The following is a 20,910-nucleotide window of genomic DNA, read 5'->3' on the forward strand; positions in this document are numbered from 1 at the left end:
AAATTTGCTGTGCATGCAGCCCCCTTGAAACATTACTATTTATGACTTTAAGGCACCAAAACCTTTATTTTTCTGGGGTTTTGAGTGGTTCTGGGTCATGAATCAAAATTTAAATTGGACAAAAATGTCATGCAGGGTCACTGGGGCCGCACGTTTCATGTTCTCAACAGATTAAAACTATAGAGTGTGTGACATGTGGTGTGTTTGTCAGGAGCTTTCAAGACCAAAGTTGTTGACACACAAAAGAAAGAAACATGTCAAAGATTGTTCATTCTTATGATAAACTGAAAATTGGTTGCAGAGTGACGACAAAAATGGAGAAATCCTCCTCTTCATTACTCAGTCAAAACCACGGACACACACACACACACACACACACACACACACACAAAATAGTTTGTGTTTATGAGAAGATAAAAAAAATCGACTGTGCTTCAATGAAGATTAATTGTTGAATATCAATCCTCTACAAATGTGCATGGGAGTGTCGTTGTTGTGGCCGAGTGGTTAAGACGATGGACTAGAAATCCATTGGGGTCTCCCTGCGCAGGTTCGAGTCCTGCCAACAACGTTAAACTGCTGTTCCAGAGGAGAAAACATCTGCTCCTACTGTAGGTCCATGTGTCAAAGGTTTTCTTTCAAGGGCTGTAGCAGCTGATGATGAGGGAGAGAGAGAGGATTGGTAGCATGTTGTCTTGTCTCAACCATTCTGGTGTTGACCAAAATCTTTGTCGATACTCCAGTGGTGGTGAAGGTGATGGAAATGTTCCAAGTGGGACGGTTCCATGTTCAACCAGTTTCATCTGGAACTGAGGTGGAGCTTAGGGTTAAGTAGGAATTGGTTTGGTTTAGTCCCTGGGAATGTCAGTTGGTGTGTGTGTGTGTGTGTGTGTGTGTGTGTGTGTGTGTGTGTGTGTGTGTGTGTGTGTGTGTGTGTGTGTTTACATGCAGACTTTCCCTTGTGACAGCTGATTTGGTTTGGAATCCATCTTAGTAAGGACATTTTAAGAAATTCTATCATGTAGTTGGAGTTATTTTGATTTACAACACTGGAAAAAAATCATCTCCCCTCCAAAAACCCTCCTCTTCAACTTTGTACCCAAGTTGTCTCCTCATCAGGCACCACAGGATCCAGTAGGTTCAGTTAAAACAAGTCATTAGAGATTTAAAAAACATTTTGTCCATTTGACATCAGGACTGCTCCCAGATCATCTCAATGACCTCACCGCACCAGAGTACCGCCCAAATTCATCAAGGACAGTAAACATGAGCAGGTCTAGATTCACCTCCATCTTTGGAGGTTGTTGAATTTCCTCCTGAGGACCGTCAGGCTGTTTCCTTACTTTGCTGTGACACAACAGCAGACAGCAACAAGGACTGCTGCAGTCCACTTGGTAAAATCACCATCTGTAGACTGGACCAATATGCTGATGTGATCCTTTGATTAGTTTAGGATCAGTCAGAGATCAAAGACTGAAGCAGGAGATCAATGCACAGAATTCAGAGATCAAAGACTCCTGGAGCGTTGCCTTCTCTTGTCTTTGGTCCTGGATGTTACTGAATGTTTTACACATTTCTTTTTAAGAAAAAACTTGCATGACATTTCAAGGAGTTTTTCCTGCCAATACAGGACAACACCCACTCACAAACCAGTGCTGGACAAGTTCCTTCAAAGCTGTAATGCCTTATTTCTTTTTTTTTTGTCTCTTTTTTTTTTTTACCTGTCCTGTTCAGTAGCTGAGGCAAGCAGCATCAGTGTTCCTGGTGCCTTGTTGTACTGAAGCAGTTTTACTCTGCATAGGAGGAATCTGATAAATTGCTCCTATTGCCATTTATGTTTAATTTTATTAGGAATGGTGTTGGTTCATTGATGAAGCTACCGGACTGATGCTCACGAGTGGACAGGAAGAGAGAACAGGGACAGGACAGCGAAGACAAGGGGGAGGGGGGAGACAAAAACAACAACAGCAATAGCAGAAAACAACAACAACAACAAAAACACAAAAAAACACACAAAAACCAAATAAACAAACAAAGAAAAAGTAACAACAACAAAAGAAAAAGAAAGAAAAAAAACAATGGTTGCAGAATTTCCGGTGCAAGCTTACCATCTGGTTTAATATAATTTTAAGATAAATGTCTGAGTGTGTGATTATGGGTAAGTTGTGCGCTCCATGCGTGTATGTGTGTATACGCGTGTGTACGTGTATGTGTGTGTGCTACGGTTTTTCTTGGATGCTGTGCGTAGCTGGCTGTAGCTGATGTGGGGGGCCAGGACATCGCACCCCCAGTCAAGGATGGCAGGTGGGTCAGGACCAGGTCACCAGAGCACCCCGAAACTCCCAGGACACGGGGAGCCCCAGCCCCCCCCCCCCCCAGGAAACAGCCACAGGCCCAACCCATGGGGTCCGCCAGTGGCGAGGCCGACACCCACCCACACCCCACACCCAGGCGGGGCAGCTACAGCCCACCACAACGACCAGGCCCACCGCCCCCGAACAGAGCTATCCCCCCCCAACCCTCGATCCCCATCCCCTCTACTCATCCCCTGTTCTCCCCCTCCCCCCAGAGCAGGAGGGCTTCAGGCTATAGGGCACCACCAGCCAGCCAGCCGGGACCCCCCACTCCCTGGAGAGGCCCAGCCCACCCGCCAGGGTGAGTCGAAGGCACGCACGCCCAGGACCGCCACCCCCAGACAAAACAATCATACTCTCATCTTCTTCCATACAGGGGCTGAGTACTCCATAGATGCTGATACAGTCCAGGGCACCTCAAACTTAGTGAAACCGCCAGCGAGCGATCCACCGCACAACAGCAGGGCCTGTGACCAACCCCAGCCCAACCATCATGCCGGGAAGAGGACCACCCCCCCCCCCCCAAAGAGCCCCGGCCAGGCCCCCAGGCCTGCAATGGTGCAGTTAGCAAAGGAGGCAGCACTGGACCCACTCCCTGCCCCAGCTGCCCCCCCATCCCAACATGGTGCAGGGTGCGTGTTGTGCATGGGAATGTAGATGTGATGATGTGGATGACTAGAATGTAGTTAAAATTGGCGGAGGCACCCAGGGCATGGGAGCCCCGCCGGTTGCAGACGGCAGAGTTTCCCAGTACATCCTCATGCACTCCCCCAAGCCCTAAATGTCTACGATGTGATTAAAATTGGGGGGTCCAGCCCCTCAAGGCCTAGTGATACATAAGATGTGATGTGATGGAACAGAGAGGCAATGAGAGGAGCTGAGGAATGGGCCAGACCTGCAGGGGGCCAAATTCCAGACTGGCCTCGCTGACCACCCCGTCACCCCTGCAACCAGCCGACAGGGAGTCTAGCCTCCCTGGTTCAAGGGTCAGATTGGAGCACCAAGGGGCACTGTCCGGAGATCCGGGCAGAAGGCCCACCACGGTGCAGTGCGAGGGCAGGGAGGGCCCAGGCCCCCAGTGCACAGCAGAACCCCCAGCCAGCAGCCCTTGGTCAGGGCCCCCAGTTCGATCAGCATCAAGGAGGTCAGCCCCCATCCCTCAGACGTCCCCCAGCATCCTCCCTTTGTCCGGAGTGGCGGCAGTCCAGGACACCGCGCCAGGGCCCAGCCCCCACGAGAATGGGCCGAGGTTAGCAAACCCCTCCCAAATGTGGGTGTGACCCTCCTCCCATCGTCTCCCAGCCCCCACCGCAGAACCCCACCGGGGGACCAGCGCGAATCCTCGGCATCAGAGCCCAGCCCCCCCCCCCCCCCCCCCCCCCCCCTGCAGGGTCCCAATGTCACTGGTGAAAATTCTTTTACCAGCCATGACCTTGGACAACGACTTCTCAGGAGGAAACTTTTCATGGTGGCACAGTGAAGAAAACTAGACCTGAGCTGCCAGCTGAAATCTTGCAGGTGAAGGACAGAGCTCCACCTCTTTGACAGACACCACCACTGTTGGCTCATGTTGTCCAAAAAAAAGTGTGTCAGTTTTTGACACACACGCATCTAAACACACACACATACACATGCATGTTCTTACACACAGAGACTTTTCCTCTGTTTTTGTTTTTTACTGGTTTTAGAACCAGTAGTTGGTTTCTGTTGGTTTGATTTGCTTGACTGGTTGTTGTTTGTTTGAACTTGCAAATCCATATTTTGGGTTCTGGCTTGTTCTGCTTTTCATTTTGTGTTTGTATTAAAGTTCTGTTGCTGAAAAAGAGACTTTTTTTCCTTTTTGTTGAAGTAAATATATGAGGGTCTAAATTGACCCATAACACCATGGATGTTACAATAGTTAATAATATTGAAATGAAACAATAAATAAAACCAATCCATGTCAGAGATGTGTTCTAACACCCCTCAGTAATGGTCAGGAAACACAACAACCTTTTGTTTATTTCTATGATTTTCTTGAGGTTCATTTGATCATTTTTGAACTGAAATCGAGGGTTTACTGACTAAAAAAAGGTCCAGGGGCCCACATCAAAATATTCCAATCAATATTTCCATGGATAAGGAAGCCTAACAAGGTAACCAAGAGATGGGAAACAACTTGGATGATAGAAAATAATTTTTAGTTTATTTTACAGCTGATTGAAGACGTGGGTCAAAACTGACCTGTGAACATCAGAGATGGGAACAGAAATCTAACACAAGAGGAAGGTTGAAGCTATGAAAAAGGAGTTTGATCAAAATCTTGAACTGACAGTAGAAATATCCTTTTGTATGTTTACCTTTGTAGACAGAAGTCACTTTAGTTTGGCAGTGAAAAGAATCTCTGCTAGCTTGACAAATAAGTGAACAAACTGGGTTCAAGCTGGACTTTGGACACTGGTATCTGCAACAACTCCCATCAACTCCTAATCTAGCATCTCTGCTGTGCTCAAACTATTTTACAGAACATTTGACAGACCTGTGGAGCAGTGAGGACAGACATGAGTTGATCCACATGATCCACTGAAGCGCCATTTTACCCTGCCACTGAGGTCACCAACATGAGCTGGAGTTGGGAATCTTGAACTGAACCTGGTATCACAGCGACACCTACTGCTGCAAAATGGAACAGCAACATTGAACCCAAGTACAGGATTAGAGGGAGACTGATGGTCGCTGTTTGGGTTTTTGAAAAACAAGGAGGGCGTTGGTTCAAGCTGGATTCTCAGAGACTGTTTCCCCAACCTCTACATTGGCATCTACACTGTCATCCAGTCATGTGACTGAAGTCATCCAGTCATGTGACTGAAGTCATCCATTCATGTCAGTGATGTCACTTGGCAGGACTGTCATTGCCTTCACATTCTAGAAAAGAATCCAGACTCCACATTTACTCCTATCTATTATTGTGTACCACCCTCCTTTATATTGAGAAGTTGAAGTGAGCAACTTTGATAAAAGTAACTGAAATCCTCCAAGGTTTCCTCCTTGTCTGCTGTAAACATGAACACATGCATGGATCCTGCTACCTCTCACATGTTAAGCTGGCACTTGACAGTGACAGCAGGAGAACAAAAAATCCCAGTGTGTCATCAACATTTCCTGGAAACTAAACGATAGAAGCTGTTGAATTTCTGTATCAGAACAAGGAGAAAGGAGCCCCAATGAAAGAGTGATGATTCTTTATTTTGATTTTGTTCCTCACTCCTACAAAAGAGAGTGAAAGTGTCGGCTGGCTGGGAGCAACTGCCTGCTTCAGAATGGGACGAGCCTCAGGACTTTCCAGTGAGAGCTGCAAAGCTTTCACTTTATCAATGGAATCACTGGGAAAAGAAACTCATCCTGTCAGATGAAGGCCAAATAGTTTTGCTTCACTGTGTTGAGGGAGGGTTTGTTCAAATGATTCTAGAAGAATAAATCAAAACATCATCAATTAACATGAAGAAGAAGTGAATGCAGAGTTTTATTGATGGTTTCAGGAATCAGCCTCTGAGTTCATGGTGCTCCAATCTTCAGACAACTGAAAGTGATGAAACCACCTGTGTTGAGTTGTCTTCCATCATGGAAAATTAAAAGGAAAAAGGTAGTGTGGCCGAGTGGTCTAAGGCGCTGGATTAAGGCTCCAGTCTCTGAGAAGGCGTGGGTTCAAATCCCACCACTGCCATCATAGGGTCACTGAAGAGGTGTGGCAGGTCTCACATGGCCTCTCCTCTGTCTTCCACCGATGTCTTCAAACCCTGGACCAGAAGAAGAATTGTCTTCTGAGTCCACAGACCTGACCATTGCTCCTCTGACTACCACGTTACCTCCTGGTTATCAGTGTGAAGTCAATGGTGAGGTAGTCAGTTGTTCCTTGTGTTTTATTACAGAGGCTCCATTGTTGATTAAATAATTTTAATTCTTTACTTGAAGTTTCATGCTGTTTCGCTCAAAATGTTTGACAACTTCTTGCATGTTGGTGCCCCATCACACACAACAGGTGCACTTGTACTCTTTTCACCTCTGACCTACAAACATTCATAGTCTTCCAGTGAACGTCCAATTATCTTCTGAAATCAGTGATGAATCTTTCCCTGCTGAGACTCATTATCTCTGACTGTGACTAGCATGTGCTAGCAGAATACAGCACTCCTTCTTCATTATCTGTCTTTGTCTCTGACCAGCTCTCCTGCTCTCTTTCCTCCTACCAGTCAAAGCAGACATCTTCACCTACTGATCTTGGATCTGCTGCCCGTTCCTGCCTGGTAATAGAAGGAACCAGCACCTGGTTCTACAGGCTGAATTAACTCCAGGACGTTGGCCAGCCGTGTCAGTTGAAACCTTATTTGTCCAAATAGAGAAAAAATAAGTCTGATTGTTAATGAAAGATGTCATCATGGCTTTGAAACTGTGGTTGGGGACAAGCCAACATGAGCACATTCATGGAAGAATAGCAACAAAAACAGGAAGTGTTAGTTAGCAAGTACTCACCAGTCTTTCACTATCATACTTGAGTCTAGTGGAACAAAATGGCTGCTGCTGACTGTGGTGCCTGGTGGTGGATCACTCTTCACCATCCTCACAGGCCTTGATGGAACCAAAAAGGCGAGTTCCTGGAGAAGATCTTCCAGGGCGTCCAGGTTAAAGCGGTGCCCCAGCTGGCACCAGGATCTGACCCAGGTCCTGCATGTGAGATACTGTCAGTTCTGTTCTTCCCTGCTCACAACCACAGGCTGGTGTTGAGGCCTGCAGCAACCAGGGCCCCAGTCACCAAGTGTATAAAGGCTGGTCATTGTGGCAGTGGGAGGAGTCAAATGAAGACAGACCAATGTGAGCAGGACGTGACTGCAAAAGTAAGAAGAACTTGACCATGTTTCCTACAGTACCCAGGAGGCTTGGTAGTTGTTGAAGGAAGCTCCAAAAGCAAAGAGCAGACAGCAGGATATAAAAAGAAAAGATCCAGACACTAAAACTACAAGTAGAAACAAGATGAAATACTAAAAGCTTTGGAAAGATACTCCAAGGTTGTATATACATTATTATATACACTTCTATTCTCATTGACTCCTAAAGAGGGAAAGGAACAATTAGAATGTGGATCATGCAACCTAAACTAAAACTTCAGTCAGATCAAATTCAGGTTAAAGCAAGAGTCTCCAGATCAAAGTCAGAAATCCTGATGATGTCATCAGGGCTTTGACAGTACCTATAATTCTGTCTTTGATCTCAGGAGGACATGAAAGAAACACAATTGAGGAAAGTAGAAGAGAGCACATTCAGCTTCATTGGAAACACTTGAACTGTTTAACAGTAGAATTTGTTTGAAACAGTTTACAACACTTAGTGACAGGATTGAAGAGGGAAGATTTTTCTACTTTAAATTTAATTCTAACTTCCAAGTCAAGTCAAGTCAATTTTATTTATAAATGCCAAATCACAACAGAAGTTATCTCATGACACTTTGCAAGTTTATCTCATGAGATCGGTCCCCTGGAAGGTATCACCTTGATGCTTGATGTTCCTGCCTGTTTAAAGGTTTTGTCACCACTGTTGCAGGATGTGCTTGCTGATGGAGAATTGTTGGGTGTAGATTCATTGAAGGAGTTTGGTACAGGACCTGCTCTACCTGTAAAGAGTCATGAGATAACTTTTGTTGTGATTTGGCGCAAAATAAATAAAATTAACTTGACCAGTGTTATTTGTGGTCTTTTGTTAATTGCATGCCACATGAAATTATTATTGGTCAGTTTTCTAGTGACAGTCTCACAGTGGCAAGACAAGAACACTTCTACAATTCTACAATTCTACAATTTCATTTAGCAGACGCTTTTGTCCAAAGCGACATACAACACAAGCAAGAATTTAGACTTAATTAAGGAAAAGTCCATAGGAAGCGCAAAAGTGCTTCAGTTGTGATTTGGTCACAGGTACTGCCATCTAGTGGCAGAAGAAGTGTCGAAAAATGTAGAAAATGGATTGATGTTTGGAGTTTGCTGTGCTGAGAGGGATTTTCCTGTTTCTCTTGAGCACTTCTTCAATCTGAAAATACTGTAACGACCCTGCGTTAGTGTTCATGTTGTAACTGTTGTAATGTTCTATATTCTGTGTTAATCAATTGAGTTGGTAAGGGGCGGGGGGCGTAAGCGTGTGAGAGAGACGAGTGCGTGTGTGCTGCGTGTGCGCTTGGGTGGGAGAGCAGAGAGAGAGAGGAGAGAGCGCTTGCTGAAAGATCGTGAATTGACATTGTTTTTGTTCTTTTTGGCGTGGTTGCGGCCGACAGTAACCATTACTGTTACCAAAAATAAATGGTCAACTGGTGAAAGCCTCCTTCATCATTTCGACACGCCCTGACGGACGCTACAATACTTTCCAATTGAACAGTTAGAAAAATTTAACTTTTTGCAAAATGGGAGATGCTGGTTCTTCACATTTGACCTGCAGCGACAGCAGGGCCGGTTCTAGGAATGCACATAAGAGGGGGCAGTCAGAAATGTGAAGGGGGCATGTTCTTTTTTTTTTCTTTCTTTTTTTTTTTACACATTTTTAACACTGTTAGTGTTTTCTTCACGGCAGTTGTTAGCTGTGTGTCCAGATCTCAACCTGGAGAAGTGGATTGCACTCTGTCAGGCCTCTACACTAAGACCTGTCCAGCTTGGGTGTCCCACCTGAAGACTAAAGCTTCTGCTGGTATAGCTCTTAGGGTCACTGAGGCACGCAAACCCCCTGACCACAATAAGGTGGCAATCCCTCAGGGGGGGAACTGAAAAATAAATGAAATAAATAAATGAAAAGTAAAATAAAATATCCTTCATCCAGATTTTAACAACCAAGCAACAACATAACATTAATCTTAACTGGATGGCCTAATTCTCAAATACATTTCAAGCTAAAGGAAAGACTTGTCACTATCATCAATATTTACAAAACTGAAAGGAAGTCTTATGAAAAAAAAATCACCAAACATCAAGTTCTCAAACTAATTTTTTTTTTATTAGCAACTTAATAACTAAAATCTCCTCCTTTCTCACTATTTTTTCCCCCCACTCCACTCTACAAAAAAATAGTTAGGGAACTAATTTGTACAACATAACAGTTACAGAGCAGAACATATAACATAACTTTTTCTTCTTTTTTTATGTATTTTTTTTATTAGCAACTTAATAACTAAAATCTCCTCCTTTCTCACTATTTTTTCTCCCCACTCCACTCTACAACACCAGTCTCCTGTTTCCTTGTGCAAAAACTCTCACAAATTCATCCATATCCAAGTTACTGGTTATGGACTTCTCATGGGCTGAGATGACCAAATTTATCTTTCGCTTGTGTAACATGGTGCGACGATAAGGGGTTAGGACCCGTGACAATGTGGAGAAGGAATGCTCACACGATGCTGAAGACACACCAATTACCAGGGCTGTTACATACAATTTATGCAACTCAGGAAAAGCTTCCTTGTACTCCTGTAGGTGTTTACAGACAGTGGATAGGTCTGTTTCATTTGGACATTTCTTGAGCAACATCTGTTTTGCCACAAGAATTTCATTTTTTAGATCATCTGCCACAGTGCCAGCCAGCGCAGACAGAGGATGCAACACGGTTGAATCTAGAAATGTGCTGGATTTGGGTGCAAGACTAGATATGGCTCTCATCAGCTCAACGTTCTTCTGAGAAAATCTATTCTCCATTTCTGAAATGGCCCTGTCAAGGATGTTGAGCAGAGATCTTTTCAGAGACTGAGAGAGGGAAATGGTTGGATCGTCCGAGTCTGTATGGCCCACAGTTGAGAGCACAACACTTTGACCAAGACATTTGCTCATTGTCCTCCTTCTCTTTGGAGGCGGTGCATCATCCCCAGCAGCTGACTGAGATGACTCTCCCCAATCCTCATCTTCACGGAGGCTTTTTAAGGACTCCAGTGCTGCACCAACAACCTCAGAAGCACTGCACATATCCACAGACTGAGACTGTAGAATTGCATTTGCTCGTTTCAAGACACCAAGCACCCGCACTAGAAACTTTCCAGTCTCAAAGAAGTGATGCCTCTTAATTTGACACAGCAGGCCCGATGCCTCGGTCCACAGGTCAACAGCAGCACTATCATCCTCTGTCAACTCAGATAGGATACTGACAATATGGTCTTGATTGTCAACAATGCACCTTGTCACCTCATAGTGGCTTGTCCATCGGATTTCAAGCAGCCTTTTAAGGTTAGGTGCATTATATTTCTCAGACACATAGTGGTGCTGAAAAAACTTGTACAATGAACTAGAGAGGTCAAAAAATCTCTTTGCACATGGTTCACTCTGGATGGCATGCACAACCACTAAGTGCAGTTGATGGTTGTAGCAGTGGATGTCTGGGATATACCTAGCAAGCTTGTTTTGCAGCAGAGCTTGTACACCACCTCTTATCCCACTCATCACAGAAGCTCCATCATAACACTGGCTAAGTGTGTTGTCAGCACTGTAGCCAGCATCAGAAAGGTGTGTCAGTATTTCAGACGTGATGTACTCTGCATCAAGTTGATGCAAGTCAAGCAACCCAATAAGATGCTCCTCTGGCATGGAATTGCTGACAAATCTAATCATCACAGACAAATTTTCCACATTGCAAAGTTTCAATGTGCAACTGCATGCAATTGCAAAAATTTGAGGCAAAACCCTGCAGAATCAGCATTTTCATATTTTTTCCTGACCTCTGCAAGCACCATGTCTGCCAGTGTTTGGATCATTTCATTTTGGATATCCTTAGATGTGTATTTTGCATTCTTTGGGATACCCTTTGCAATGCTTGCTAGCTTCTCATCCTTCTCTCATGTATACCCCATGAGTTTCAGAAAAAGCCCTGAAGCAACATCATCACCACCTGCATCATGTCTCAAAGTTTCTGCAGTCCCACGGAGCCCCAACTCATTCACACAGAGAAACTTAATAGCACTGCCCACACTCTTGACATAATAATGATTTGTTTCAAGTTGGGTTTTACCAACCAACAGAGAGTCAACAGTACCCCCTGTAGCCTCTCTGCTTTTGTGCTGAGTCCAGGTGGTGGAAGAGTGCACATGGTTGTGGCTGGACACATGCCTCTGTAGCCCCATGTCTCGTTCGAGTGCTGCTTTCCAATTGTTAAAACCAGTAAGGGTAAAAACAACATCCCTCTCATTAGCAGAGCTACCATATTTCCGACAGGGGAAACAGAAGCATGCGTCCCGCACAACAGAGTACTCCAGCCATGGTTGTGAGCGGTACCAGGCAGGATTGAATGACCTGAATGTCGCACCAAATGCACGCTTTGGGTAGCTACCCAGTATTGGCTGGGATGGTGCATTGACATTTAAGTCACTAGGTAGCTGAGCAAGGGGCTTTAAGGCAGCACATGTTGAGGGAGGAGGAACAGGAGAAGCAGTGCTTGCTGATGGTACAGGTGTATTTATGCTAGCTACTGCCTCTGATGCACTAGTACTAGCAGCAGCATCACTGCTACTGCTTTTAGTACATGCAAGAGGAGCAACACTTGTTTTAAATGCTCTGAAAAAAGGATGCATCTCGCAGCATTAACTCTCTTTGTGAGCAGCTGAAAGGTGGAGTGCAAAGTGAAGTTTTGAGAAAAACATCTTCTTTATTTATTTATTGAATTCTTTTTTTTTAATTAATTCCCTGAGCAGTTTGAAACAAAACTGTGCAGAGGGGCGGGGCTTCACGTAGGGGTCCGGCAGACACCGCTCATTTGTCCTCAGTCTGTTAGATGCAGTGTACAGATGTGCTTGTGACTTGAGAAACGCTCCCAGTGGGTAAAAAAACAGCAGACTATTCCCCATTTGACTGCACAAATGTATATATGAATGTTATATTAACTATTATTTGAGTTGTTGTTAATGATTAGTTATATCACGGGTCGCTACGACGAGTTTGGTGGAGTTTTTACTGCTTCTTCCAACTCCTACCCCGCTGACTTGACACGCTCTGGCTGCGTCTTGCCTCATTTGCATACTCACAGTGATTGGATGTTTACAGAGGGGAGTCCTGACAGCAGGCTGTGTGAGGACACACACTGCACCGACATGAGAGAAGAGAGGGGGCTGATTGACGTGTGTTTCTATCAGCGGATTTTTCACTTCTAAAAGTTTGATTTGAGGGGGCAGGACATCTGTTTGAGGGGGCGTTGCGCGCTTTTGTCCAAACTCACCAAAAACATATGCAAGTGGCTTTGGACAAAAGCGTCTGCTCAATGAAATTGTAGGATTGTAGAATTCTATAAATGTAGAATATAATTGTAGAAATGCTCTCTATCCATCCCCAACGTCTGTGCCAGGGTCTCTGGCCAGTGGTCAATGGGCTCATATCACCTGCCCAGGATGGATCAAGCTTGCTTGTCTTTGTAATTCTGCACTTATTAGAGACCTGGAAACAAAGGAATGCTGAAAAAGAGAAAATAGGACCTCACACAAATGGGCTTGTGACACAATTTTAAAGAATTGTGTCAATGTGAATCTTTTACAAATGTGTGTGTGAATGTGGTTGTTGTGGCCGAGTGGTGAAGGCGATGGACTAGAAATCCATTGGGGTCTCCCTACTCAGGTTGGAGTCCTGCCAACAACGTTAAAGTGTTGATGTTCTGGAGGAGACAACATCTGATCTTTGTTAGATCCACGAGTCAAAGGTTTTCTTTAAAGTGCTGCAGCAGCTGAGGATGAGGGAGAGACAGAATTACAAACCATCTTCCTGAGGACATTTTGAAAAATGATGACATTTTGCCACAGTTATTATTGACTTGGAACACTGCAAAAATATCCCTTCTCCAAAAACCCTCCTCTTCTACTTTGTACCCAAGTTGTCTCCTCACCAGGCACCACAGTGTCCAGGATGTTCAGTCAAAAAATCATTAGTGATTTTAAAAATGTCCATCAAACACAAAATAAGGCTTCAAATAGGTAAAATCACCATCTGTAGACTGGACCAATATGCTGATGTGATCCTTTGATTAGTTTAGGATCAGTCAAAGATCAAAGACTGAAGCAGGAGATCAATGCTCAGAACCCAGAGATCAAAGACAGAATTCAGACATCAAACACATACCTGATGGAGGCTACACCCCCCCCCCCCCAGACAGTTTCCATTTAAGTTGTAAGTTTTATTTTTAAAGTCTAGTTTTTAAAGTTTAGTTTTAAAATCTCATGACACTTCACAAGTAGAGCAGGTCCAGCGCCTCACTCCTTCAATCAGATTCTTCTCCACTTCGAGGACCCTGACCTCCCCCCCCCCCCCCCCCAGCACCAGAGTCACACTACCACCTGACGACACGCCCCTCAGTGTGACCGCAGCAGACGTGAGGAAGACCTTTCAGGGAATCAACCCTCGCAAAGCTGCACGCCCAGACAACATCCCAGGGTGAGTACTGAAGGACTGTGCACAACAGCTGTCTGAGGTGCTGGCAGACATCTTCAACACCTCACTGGCGCTGTCACCTGTCCCCACCTGCCTAAAGACTGCCACTATTGTCCCTGTCCCCAAGTGCTCCACAGTGACAGGCCCAAATGACTACTGACCCATTGCACTCACCCCAGTAGTCATGAAGTATTTGAGAGGCTGGTCAAGGCCCACATAGACGCCTCCATCGACATCTCTGTGGACCCCCCACCAGTACGCCTACAGGCAAAACTGCTCCACTGATGACGTCATTTCATCAGTGGTCCACGCAGCCCTCATCCATCTGGAGAGCAGGAACTCCTATGTCCACCTTCTCTTCGTGGACTTCTCCTCTGCCTTCAGATTTCAGGTTCTACCTCTGTAAAATTGAAAGTAAAGTAAATGAAGCACCTGTGAAGGTAAAACTGATGATGTCATGACTTGTTCTGTCCTCCAACATTAAAGTCCAACAAGCTTTTGATTGGCTCTGATTCTCTGTGGCAAAATCCAACAAGAGGAAACAGAAAATCTTGAGGTTGTCTCACTTTTTTTTTTAAAAGAAACTCTGCATAGGACAGTGATAGGATGCTTGTTTCCTTGGATGAAAAAGTCTGGTACTCTCATCTTCTTAAACATTTACTTGTTCAATCAGGACAAGAGAATCTGAGCTTGGATGTCATTTTGTAGTAAAAGGTGAATTAAACTTGTAAACATCAGCTGGTGTTCACTCTGATGATGTGTCGATGGTCTGTATTCTGCCTTCTGTAGCACGACGCTGCTGGGAAGAAGCCTGATTATGTCAGAGTTGTGTTCAGTGGCTCCTGCTGGGTCCATTTCTGACAAATAGGCTCCAAAGAGTTCAGCTGTTTAAAAAGTCAGGGTCACACTCAGGAGACGAGGTGGCCGAGTGGTTAAGGCGATGGACTGCTAATCCATTGTGCTCTGCACGCATGGGTTCGAATCCCATCCTCGTCGCAAGTGACTCTGGTTTCTACTCCTAGATTATGGAATTACTGTGAGGCTTTCAACTGACACAGATACCAGTTGAGTCAACTTCCCTTTCACAACCTGACCAAAACAACTCTTACACCCAGAGCTCACAAATGTCAATCACCTCTGTAGAAGGTCCTGCCCCCACAGAGCCATAAATCCTCCCATCAGTGAAGAAAACTGAAGACACCTCTTGGATGTGAGCTGAAGCATCTTCAAGAAACCTGAAACAGTCCACTTGGTACGTTTAAATAATTCTACAATTTCATTGAGCTTTCGTCCAAAGCCACGTGCATGTGTCACATGTATATAATATATATGTGATACTCTTTCATCTACTCATGAACCAAAAATGCAGTCAAATACCAGTAAATTTGTGCAGAAAAAAATGTCATTTGTGCTCCTTCTTTTATTTATTTGTTTATTTAGTATTTTTTTAATGTATTTTCTTTCAATTCACATTTTGTCCATTAACTTCATAATCACTCTTCACAGTCGCCATCTCATCACATGACTAAAGTTTGGGTTCTGTATTGGTGGTAAAATATCCTTCCATGCCCCTCACTAGTTTGCACACAGAAAAGCATATTTTACTGGTTTCAAATCTCTTAGTGTGTTCTCTCTCTTAAACCAGCTGTGGCAGCTTTCATTGTGTGATTGATTTTAAAATATAAATATGGAACAGAACCATTGGAATAAGATGTCAGAACATTTGAAGGAATGTAAATCTCCTGTTGAAATGTTGCAGTGTGCAGCTGAGACTCTCTGGCAGTGGCACAAGGAGCCACAATGGCAGAACCTGGACCCTCCTGGAGGAGAACCACAGGTGAGGGCCTTCTTGGCTCCAGATTGATGGAAATCAAGCGTCTGAGGCTGTCAGCAGCCATTAAGTTGATCTGGTTGGGCACTGGTATTTTTTCTTTCTGCGGCTCAGGAGTGATTCAGGAGAAGAGTTTCAGAACAGCCAAGGTTGGGACTGGAATTTTAAAATTTCCCCTGGAACCAGACAACCTTGGGAGGTAAAACCTCCAATCATAGCCACTCAGATGCAGCAGCAGAAAGAAGCTGTCATCTACCCTGACAGTCAGAGCATCAAGTCAAGAAAACATCAACCATCTTGTAGTTCCAAACCTTCACCTGTCAGATTCAGCTACTTCTTATTGTGGGACTTCAAATTTGAACACAATGGAATTTGGACAAGGGGTTTTCCTTCAAGTCCAAACATCATCGTCCAGCCTCCAACCAGAGGTCCATCAGTTATCATGGGAGCCACATGTGGAGTCTGGATTCTTTTCTAGAATGTGACAGCAATGACAGTCCTGCCAAGTGACATCACTGACATGAATGGATGACTTCAGTCACATGACTGGATGACTTGAATATTTTGTTGTGGGCCTCTGGACCTTTTTTAAATCAGTAGTTGACCACAGGTAGCTTAGCTAACTGTTAACTAATTAACTTTTAGTCCAGACAAAGAATGTGGGTTGACAGTTATTCATACAAAGTCTTTGGTTTCAGATGCAGCCTCAACTGAGACTCCTGGTTCAGAGGATGGGTTTGTTTGCTGTCAGGTTGCCACCTTTCAGAAATGAAAATCAGGGACGCCCACCACGGCTCCTGGGGGCCATGACCACCAGGGGCCTGACTCCCATGAGGTGGGTGCCCACAGCAGTGGTGTGTTTTATTTTGTAGGTGTTTTTAGTCAAGGGGTGATCAAGAAAGCAATTCCTCCTACTTAAAGCTTGAAATGCTTTATCACCAATAAACACATTCTTTATTGTTCAACACTGAACTGCACAATTAACTTTTAAAATACAAACTCAATAAATGGAGAACTTTATGTGACTTAAGTTCATAACACATCAGCAGGTTTCCCTCCCTTCTTTTTCCAAGTCTCCTTCTTGTTCCTCCTTGCAGCTCTGGGGAACTCTTGGTCTCTCAAAGCCCTGTTGGAAAACTCTGAACAGGACTGCTCAAAGTTGAGAGTGATCACTCCTTTGAGCTCCATGGAGCTCCTGTTCCTGCAGTTACTCCATTTCTGCTTTTCATTTTGTGTTTGTATTAAAGTTCTATTGCTGAAAAAAAGAGACTTTTTTGCCTTTTTCTTGAAGTAAATATATGAGGGTCGAAACTGACCCATAACACCATGGATGATACAATAGTTAATAATATTGAAATGAATAATAAATAAAACCAATCCATGTCAGAGATGTGTTCTAACACCCCTCAGTAATGGTCAGGAAACACAACAACATTTTGTTTATTTCTATGATTTTCTTGAGGTTCATTTTATCATTTTTTTAATTGAAATTGAGGGTTTACTGACTAAAAAAAGGTCCAGGGGCCCACAACAAAATATTCAAATCAATATTTCCATGGATAAGGAAGCCTAACAAGGTAACCAAGAGATGGGAAACAACATGGATGATAGAAAATTGTTTTTAGTTTATTTGACAGCTGATTGAAGACGTGGGTCAAAACTGACCTGTTAACATCAGAGATGGGAACAGAAAGCTAACACAAGAGGAAGGTTGAAGCTATGAAAAAGGAGTTTGATAAAAATCTTGAACTGACAGTAGAAATATCCTTTTGTGTGTTTACCTTTGTTGACAGAAGTCACTTTAGCTTGGCAGTGAAAAGAATCTCTGCTAGCTTGACAAATAAGTGCACAAACTGGGTTCAAGCTGGACTTTGGACACTGGTATCTGCAACAACTCCCATCAACTCCTAATCTAGCATCTCTGCTGTGGTCAAACTATTTTACAGAACATTTGACAGACCTGTGGAGCAGTGAGGACAGACATGAGTTGATCCACTGAAGCACCATTTTACCCTGCCACTGAGGACACTAACATGAGCTGGAGTTGGGAATCTTGAACTGAACCTGGTATCACAGCGACACCTACTGCTGCAAAATGGAACAGCAACATTGAACCCAAGTGCAGGGTTAAAGGGAGACTGATGGTCGCTGTTTGGGTTTTTGAAAAACAAGGAGGGCTTTGGTTCAAGCTGGATTCTCAGAGACTATTTCCCCAACCTCTACATTGGCATCTACACTGTCATCCAGTCAGGTGACTGAAGTCATCCAGTCATGTGACTGAAGTCATCCAGTCATGTGACTGAAGTCATCCAGTCATGTGACTGAAGTCATCCATTTATGTCAGTAATGTCACTTGGCAGGATTGTCATTGCCATCACATTCTAGAAAAGAACCCAGACTCCACATTTACTCCTATCTATTATTGTGTCCCACCCTCCTGGTCCTTACTCTGAATTCTCAGAGTTTATATCCAGTTCAGTTCTCAAAACAGATGAAGTCATGAGTGTAGATAAATTTCCTTTTCTCCACTGATTATATGTCAAGGTTTGTGTGTGGGGGTGGAGCCTATCCCAGCAGCCTTCGGACAAGAGGCGCGGTTCATCCTGGACATGTCACCAGTCCATCACAGGGCCAACACATACAGGCAGACAACCATTCACACTCACAGCCACACCTACGGTCAATTTAGAGTATCAATCAGCCTCGTCCCCTCTTGATGTCTTTGGACTGTGGGAGGAAGCTGGAGTACCAGAGAGAACCCACACAGACACAGGGAGAACATGCAGACTCCACACAGCTGGGGCTCGAATCTGGAACCTTCTTGCTGTGAGGCCACAGTGCTGACCACTGCACCATTGTGTCCCCTGAAAATGCCACCAGATCGTTTGGATTGTCTATAAAATCAAGTACACATGAACATTAAGAGGTTTTCACAGGGCTGGTGGTGCAATGGATAGCATGACTGAATACTGTCAGAAGATTCTAGGTTCAACTCCTAGCTCGCTCACTTAAAATTTTATACTGAGAAGCTTTCACACCTGAAGTGTGAACCACTGCTAAAAGTCACTGAAATCCTCCAAGGTTTCCTCCTTGTCTGCTGTGAACATGAACACATGCATGGATCCTGCTACCTCTCACATGTTAAGCTGGCACTTGACAGTGACAGCAGGAGAACAAAAAATCCCAGTGTGTCATCAACATTTCCTGGAAACTAAATGATAGAAGCTGTTGAATTTCTGTATCAGAACAGGGAGAAAGGAGCCCCAATGAAAGAGTGATGATTCTTTATTTTGATTTTGTTCTTCACTCCTACACAAGAGAGTGAAAGTGTCGGCTGGCTGGGAGCAACTGCCTGCTTCAGAATGGGACGAGCCTCAGGACTTTCCAGTGAGAGCTGCAAAGCTTTCACTTTATCAATGGAATCACTGGGAAAAGAAACTCATCCTGTCAGATGAAGGCCAAATAGTTTTGCTTCACTGTGTTGAGGGAGGGTTTGTTCAGATGATTCTAGAAGAATAAATCAAAACATCATCAATTAACATGAAGAAGAAGTGAATGCAGAGTTTTATTGATGGTTTCAGGAATCAGCCTCTGGGTTCATGGTGCTCCAATCTTCAGACAACTGAAAGTGATGAAACCACCTGTGTTGAGTTGTCTTCCATCATGGAAAACTAAAAGGAAAAACTCACACAATTAAACATTAATTGGTTAACAGTTAGCTGAGCTACCAGTGGTCAAACCTGCAGCTGAGGGAACAAACAAGAGCAGGCTAACATTTGTATTTGAATTTCATGTATGCAAAGAATCAGAAAGACAGTTACAATGACATCATCAATACAAAACCTTGTGTTCACAAAGATGAAGTGAACAATTTCCACAATCAATCCCAAATTTAGGCCTGAAGTTAGAAAATAATATTAGCTAGCTAGCTAACGTTAGCTAGTTAATGTTAGCAAGCTGGCAATATTTAGCACCATCAAATAGTTCAAACAAGGTCAACAGCTGTTATAATGATGGTCACATGATTTAAAAGATTAAAAACAACTCTCTGTATCAATGTAAGATAGAGTTACATAAATGAATAGAACATTACTCACTGACTGAAAATTGAAAAAGCACCAGACTTTGGTCCAGAGCTTGGTTCTAACGTTACTTGACAGCCTCTTTTTAGGGCCTGAGCCAGAAGGAACTTCTGGCAAAGACTCCATTATTTTTTCCACTTTTTTTAGTTCTTGCAATCAACACTGCCCAGAGTTGATTTGAGGAAATAAGACTCACACATTTGATGAAGTTTGGTCAGACAGTGCAGACACACTTGACACCCAGAGAGGTGAGCAGGTTTTGGACCAAGTTGAAACTTGTCAAGTATTTGAGACAGAAAATGACAGAAAGCTGTGGCTGTGTTCTGGTTCTGCGTGTTTTAGATTTATTGCCCTCCCAGTAAAGTCTTATTTCCAGCTCTGCTCTCCCTCAACTACTGTTTAGTGTCATATTTATTTTGCTGACTACTTCATTGACATGTGGTCAAAATGTCTTGTGTTTCCTGAAATTAACTGAGTGCTGCTCAGTAAAGTTGACATGACTTGAGATTCTATTCCTGCTTGGTCCATTTCAACATTCTTATCCTTCCTAGCACTGGAGATAAAGTATCAGTCAGGGCTGTACTTGATTAGTACTGCATATAGTACACATCAGTCACTGCCATTACACAGTGGAATGGAAGTTGAAATACTGTTTACCAGCAAGCTGAAAACTGTTGTGGTATTTGACAATTCTATTGTTTCTGAATGAAAATCATGTGAAGGAGAATCATGGAGACATCCTAAAAATGGCTGAGGTCTGCTGAGCTGCAGCAGGTCTGAGCTGCTTTTGATGCCCAGATGATGAGGAGGCAGTGAATGTTGGGTTTGGTGGAGCTTAAAAAATGCTGCAGGTGTTGAGAGGTCTGCTGGTGTCCAGGACTTCCTCTCCAGGTCTCAGCTTCTCCCTGCAGTTCCCACAAACACCACAACAGTCCTGGAACCCCTGCAGATGGTGGAGGACCATGATGACCCCGATGCACCATCAGGGCATCAAATACCAGTCCTGATGATCAAAAAGGTCCCTCCACTCATCCAGGGTCAACTCTAGAGGAAGCTTTTGTAACAGATGAGCAAACACACTCAACTAGAAATCATGATTTAAACACAATGTTGATTTTTTACAAATTCCTTCAATGTTTTAAAAACCATCAAAGTGGACAGAAGCCCAGATGGTCCAAACCTGTTTCCTGTCTCCTGCCATTGTGGAGAGCCTTTGTTCTGTCCTGCTGCTGTCCAGTTGT

The 20,910-nt window shown here is 43.9% G+C and overlaps 3 non-coding genes across 3 annotated transcripts; all 3 read left to right on the forward strand.

Annotated features, from left to right (window-relative positions):
* The first annotated feature begins 489 nt into the window (after positions 1 to 489).
* Positions 490 to 571, forward strand: trnas-aga (transfer RNA serine (anticodon AGA)). Its single transcript has one exon. It is a non-coding gene; the product is annotated as a tRNA-Ser (tRNA).
* A 5,404-nt stretch (positions 572 to 5,975) lies between these two features.
* Positions 5,976 to 6,057, forward strand: trnal-aag (transfer RNA leucine (anticodon AAG)). The gene has a single exon. It is a non-coding gene; the product is annotated as a tRNA-Leu (tRNA).
* An 8,613-nt stretch (positions 6,058 to 14,670) lies between these two features.
* Positions 14,671 to 14,752, forward strand: trnas-gcu (transfer RNA serine (anticodon GCU)). Its single transcript has one exon. It is a non-coding gene; the product is annotated as a tRNA-Ser (tRNA).
* Positions 14,753 to 20,910: the final 6,158 nt, after the last annotated feature.

The sequence above is a fragment of the Aulostomus chinensis genome, chromosome 4 (assembly GCF_037954235.1).
Source record: "Aulostomus chinensis isolate RoL2024-O1b breed Wild chromosome 4, RoL_Achi_v1.0, whole genome shotgun sequence".
NCBI classification, from domain to species: domain Eukaryota; kingdom Metazoa; phylum Chordata; class Actinopteri; order Syngnathiformes; family Aulostomidae; genus Aulostomus; species Aulostomus chinensis.